Source organism: Ischnura elegans, chromosome 3 (assembly GCF_921293095.1).
Source record: "Ischnura elegans chromosome 3, ioIscEleg1.1, whole genome shotgun sequence".
NCBI classification, from domain to species: Eukaryota; Metazoa; Arthropoda; class Insecta; order Odonata; family Coenagrionidae; genus Ischnura; species Ischnura elegans.
In genome coordinates, this window is record NC_060248.1 from 113,772,947 (window position 1) to 113,779,136 (window position 6,190).

Below are 6,190 nucleotides of genomic sequence, written 5' to 3' on the forward strand. Positions count from 1 at the left end.
TTGTGGATTAGTGACCTTTTCGAGGGTGTAATACTGGAGTGGTCCTTATTTTTCAATTTTTCGAATTTCTTTCATTAAAAAAAAACCCTCATTTTGTGCCTATTGGTGTAAAAACGGATCCTGTAAAATATTATTGCAATTGGATAACGGGAAGATGTGCCGCATCGCACTCATAGTTGAGAAATTTTTGGCATTTTTGGCTGTTTTTGGGATATAAATGGCGATAAGAAGGCGCTGGTATTTTTCAACTAATTTTCTCTGGTTACTCATGACACATTGTACATTTGACAAAGTGTGAGAGCTCAGGGGAGCCGTTCAAGGATACAACGCACCGGGGCATGACCACCTAAATACTCAAGGCCTTCGCACTGAACTTTCTCTTTTCTCTGACGTCACAGGATTGCGGCTGGCGAAAAAACCGGAATCATAGGCACATAGGCGACAGAGCACATGTGAGTAGCGTCAGTTGCGATCCTTGTTGTTGTAGTGTGAGCAAGCGATTTGAGTTTTCAAGCTTTTATTGTGGTGAAGTTATCGATTTGCTGTGTTTAAAAAGTTTTCAGTATAGTAGGCAAGTGTTGTGTACATCAATATAGTTGTAGTTACGACGGGAGAGAGATAGTGAGTGTTTTCCAGTTTCCCAAGGAAGGACTGAGAAGGAGGTGGATGAATGCAATCCCAAGGAAGGATTATCAACCTTCAAAGCACTCAAGAGTAAGTATTTATTTTTCCCTATTAAAATTAAGCATAGTAAAGTGAATATTTTCTAATAATTGAATTAAATATTTTATACTAGAGGAGTTAAACGTGAGGTAATTGCTGCCATATCGATACATGCATTCTCTTCTCATAAACTTTTTGGGGTTAAATTCTTTCTTGGCTTGATCTTATATTGTTACATGTGCACCGAATAAAGTAATAATATCAACTATGTAGCATCAGGGATTGTACGAATAGAAAGCAGTGAAACGTTTGAGTTAGGAAATGGTCATCTGTTGGTCTCAATTAATTATTGCAGCTTCCTGGACTTATCCTTCGTGAATTCAAAGATTAATTTTTACATTGATCGTCAAAACGATAGTCACATATTGGCCATGCACTCATTGCATTTGTTGCTAACTGTTCTATTTGCAAGAGAAGGATTTTAAAAGTTGTGAATTTTAATAAATTTTAGTCGTTCAAAATCATGGATTAAAATCATTACTATACGCCGAGAAATATTTCCAGCATCATAAAAGTACCGTTGTGATTAAGGTAAGGTTATTTATTTCATCGCATTGATAGGTGTTAATGTATTTTCAATTTATTAACCGATATTTTCCAGAAAAATAGCTGCGAAAGCAATCCGTGAAGTAAGCTGCTACTCTATAAGGCGGGTGTATAGGTTATTTGTTTGCTTTTTATTTAGTCTTCGCTTCTTTTTTTCTTCATCATATGGATCCTCAAATGTGAATCATCTAACCTTGTCATACACTTCTTTATTTCAATGGCTTGGAATTATTCGCTCTCTCTCTCCCTCTATCAGAATCTACTGTTTCAGCTATGTGTACGTCAATTTCTTGTATCTCAAAGTAAAAAAAAGCTTCGGAAATACTATTCATATTAAATTATCATCAAAATTATATAAAATTTCCTTATTCTTGTCCCGTATTCGTAATCCCGTTCATTAGCAAGTGGTTGGCTTTGCGCTATTTACTGATAAAGTTATATTATGTATTAAAGGGTATTTAATCTGTTCTAACCACATTCCATTATCATCTCGATCCTGCGTATGATGACTGGTGTTCATTCATTACTAAATGCTACCCTGAAGAATTGTCAATAGTAATTAAATATGTCATCAAAATACATATCGTGATCAATTTGCTACTATTTTTTAAATTTTAAATTTGTGGCTTCACATTTTTTTCTTCGCTATCGTGATCCTCAAATGACATCTTGCCATCCATTTTCTTATTTCTATTAGAAATCCAATTCCTCTCATTCACAGATTTTCAGGTTTTAGGATCCCAAAGCATTTATCCTTTCACATTACTTAAAATCGTCATTTTTCCTTTGTCCAATTAATGTCTCTCGAATTTGGATGTATGCCCCACATCCACATACTCTTGCATCTTTCACATCTGGCTTCATTTCTGTTTTCTCACATTCGATTTCATTTATTGGGTTTTCTTATCTTTGCCTATATTGGGACTTGTGCTCGTAAAATATGCGCAACCAAGCATATCATCAGAATTTTTTTCATTCCAACCTCCATTTTATCAGCAATTTTCTTCCCTCACCAATTAATGTTTTATTTCATTCATTAGTGTGAGTCCTTCGGTGATTGCTCGCCATAGGGTTGCATTGAGCGGCGAATGGTATCAAAATTCCATTTTCTCAAAACTGTCGTTTCCAATGACTTAATTGATGTATGCTCTTTGTTCTCCCTATTTTTAAGAAGCTGCATAAATAGTCAAAAATGAGAAAGAGGGTGCTTTTACTTTTTTGGTAGTCATGATGACTGTCTATTGTGACCCCTAGTAACTAGGATGGATACTTGCCGGTCCAATAAGTTAGTAATTTGTTCAGAATATTTACCTTATTTTATGACAGCATCACGAATCTTTCAATTTATTTCTCTGATATCCATTGCTCAGCCAGAAAGCTTAGAAATTTGTTATTCTTACAGTGCTCATAAGTGTCAAAAACTAACAAGATAATCTTTTTTCCAGGGTTGCCATTAAGATGAAATCCTTTGGGAGGCACGACAGGAACTTAACTCATTCGATAAAGTGTTAACTTTGGCAGACAAAACTGATCACATAAACTACTGTTCAAAGATTTGTAAGCTTCTTGATGACATTAAAATAAATGCTAAAAACAATAAAAACATTTAATGACTTTTTTCTATCCAACTGCAATTACTTCATAAGAAGAAAGAGGCACTGAGATACAACTTAGGTGCTGTTAAATCTGATCAATGATTGTTTTCACCCTGATAGATATCAGGCAATTTCCCAAACCCTTCTCGAGTGCTTGTGAATGGGCTGAGTTTAGGGGTATTCACTCTGAATATTTCACAGACAAGCAAGTGACATTTGGTTTATTGGTGTCCTCTCTGCTGGTGGTGAGAAATGGAGGTAAATGTTTCACACATTTTTAAATGATTTGGGTAGCAAATGGTCTAGTGTTGTCTGGCTCTGTGGGATGTTAAATCTGATTAATGATTGGTTTCACTCTGATAGATATTCCTAACCCCTTCCAGAGTGCGTCTGAATGTAATGAGTTTAGGGGTTCTTATTCTGAAAATTTCACAAGCCTGTGACAGTTGTGTTCTGTGTATCCTTTACGTAGAACCTGTTCAATAATTCCTTCGATACTGAACAATGTGATTAAACGAGGTATTTTTTGACCCATTTTAAAATCATTAGCGCAGGAAGTAGTCTATATATTATCTCTTTTGGTTTCGTTAAACAGACCTCATTGATTTTCTCCGTCGCGATTCTTCCGTACCCTTAATCAACAGATTTTCATCCGTTTTCGAGGTTGGGAAAATTTAAAATGATATTTTCATATCCATAAAAAATCTTACGGTTTCTTAGTGCTAGCCTTGATACCGGGATTAATGCTTTATTTTCCCTTTTCTAATGTTTTTCGTTAACGGTATGGTCATGGATATTAACTTCATAAACAATATCTAGAACTTCATTCTTCTCGTAATTTGGCAAGAATTCCGCTATCGTCTTCATTCGTAAGTTTCGTTTTGGTGAATGACTGTAGCGCTAATAGTGCAGTTGAAGTACTTAAATCACTTCTTTAGTATCTAGTTTAGAGCCGTCAGGTACAGAAATATAGTCTTCCAATACATTAATAATGATCATTGACAATTATTCAGCGTATTGATAATTATTTTGAGGCGAATATGATATTGGAGGATAACTCAAACAAATAATCCAATAGATAAGTGAAGGCATTGTACCGTGCATTTGCCAAAAGATTCATTCCGTGTTTATTCTTGAAGCGTTTCGCAATGTTTTCCACCGGCGCCTACCCTCCCAGTCCTCTGGTACGGGATCAGGGTTCCGTGGTCGTTCTCCGGCCGTCCGTCAGCCCCAAAGCTGTGACGTCACAACTCAGTGCGGAGGCCTTGAGTATCTAGGTGGTCATGACCGGGGCCGGGAACCAAGCCCGTGGCTTATACGCCCAGACACCCGGGGAGGGGAAGGAAGGGAAGGAAAAAGGATAGAGGCCGCGATGGGACCCCGCCGACGCCTCTGGGAAGGGATAGGTACGGAAGGGAGGGGACGAGGGAAAAACACCCCAACGCTATAGAAGCGAAGGGGGCCCTACTATTAGCGAAACCAAGCACAAGCAATTAATGTTCTAGCGATCCTAGTGGATTTTCCTATGAGGAAGAAAAATCCATCGATCGAATCGCTAGATAAACTAAATCGCTAGATAGACACGTACATTTGACAATGGATACGAAACCCTAGGGCGGGCTCGCAGGGTTACTCTCCTGGGCCGAGGTCTGAAGCGTTGGCTTATCACCTCTGCACCACATAAGGGGGAGGACTGGAAGGAACAATGAAGGAGGCGCCGCCGCGATAGGAGCCCGACGACACCTCCTGGGAGGGGATAGGGAAGGAAGGGAAGGGACGAGGAATCCCGCACCGCCACAAAGGCGGGCGGGTCCTACTAATAGCGAAACCAAGCATAAGCAATTTAATGTTCTAACGACCTTGGAGGATTATTCTATGAGGAAGAATAATCCAACGATCAAATCGTTAGATACGTACATTTGACATTCTGCACCTAAAATATCATCCAATTGTGACCAGTGGTTCCCGAGATACGGCCCCAAGAGTGAGCGCGTGCCACCCCAAGTGGCGCCACCTCGCGCCAATGCTTGAAGCTCCCAAGTCTGTCGCTTCATTTGGCGTTAGTCCTACTCTTTCAACGAAATGTATTGTAATGCGATATTTATTTAACACAGTTTACATTTATTAAATAATTAAAATAAACAATGAACATTAATTAAAATTCAATAATTGTATCTCTATTTTTCTTTTAATGCGCGAAACATTTTTGTCAGCACTTATCAAACACCCATAGGTACACTTTGACGAACACCCCTGATAATAAAACACCATTTTAAAATTTAAATATTCTAGTGAGCTGGTGGCATGCTTGATTCGCTGTAACACTTCAAAATTCTTTTGATAACGTAGAAAACAGACAAAAATTCTTTTAGAGTACGGGAATGTACGCCTGTAATTACAACCTTTATTAAAAATTGTTTCTTATTTTCGTCTTCTGTTAACTTATCATGAAATTCCTCCATTAATTTTACCCACCTTTCAGCTGAATAATTTACCACTTTCAGTTGCATTACAATATTCTGTCCCTACTTATACGCCTTATCTTTTATCCAGCCAGCTGGATCCTTGGATAGCAATGTCATAGGAATTTTAAGCCGTTTGAAAAAGAGTTTTTGATTCATTTTGATTTGAGTATTCTAGACCGTAAGTCAATTTTTTCGGAATCAAAATAAAATCTTTTCGATATCTCGCCACGACTATCAGTGAAGTTTGATTCTAAAGTTTCTACCATTCGTCTTTTGGCCACTTCTGGTACATTTTCCTCGAAAAAGCCTAATGGCTGACGCCTCCGGGGATAAATACCATAAATTGTTCCGAAATTTGCTCGTTGTCACCTCACTAACCGCACTTTTGATTTTTATCTTCAAACTTAGTAATAGCTAACTATAGGTTAAGCGAGAAAGTGATCATGTATGCCGTATGATGACGAATACCTTTCACTCCCTTGGGGTACAACGCACGGTATCACGTAGATGTACTCGTAGATCAGCAATTAGCGATTAGCGTTTAGCGTTAGCCGTTGACAGTAAGCTTTCAAAGTGGCTGCTATAAAAATCAAAGCTATGGTTAGCTGTTAATCCTCCAATTAGTAGTTAATAAGTAGTTATTCAACCATATTTAGTTAACCTTTGGTTAGGTAACCATTGATGTTATTTGACGCTTGACAACGGCTAACTACCAACCGGCTACCTGGCTAACTGCAGTAACACAGCACATCGATACGTTTGGAATAAAATGAACCGGAATCAAATACTCCGTGTATCGGGCGGCCAGCCTCTTGGTCGGGAGTGTAGTCTCACGAAGCCCCTGGGTCGGAGGAGCTTGTA

At 38.3% G+C, this 6,190-nt stretch overlaps 1 long non-coding RNA gene across 1 annotated transcript; it reads left to right on the plus strand.

The window, feature by feature from the left end:
* The first annotated feature begins 345 nt into the window (after positions 1-345).
* LOC124155092 lies at positions 346-2,872 on the plus strand. The gene is made up of 2 exons (XR_006864125.1): positions 346-714; positions 2,715-2,872. It is a non-coding gene; the product is annotated as an uncharacterized LOC124155092 (long non-coding RNA).
* The last annotated feature ends 3,318 nt before the right edge of the window (positions 2,873-6,190 follow it).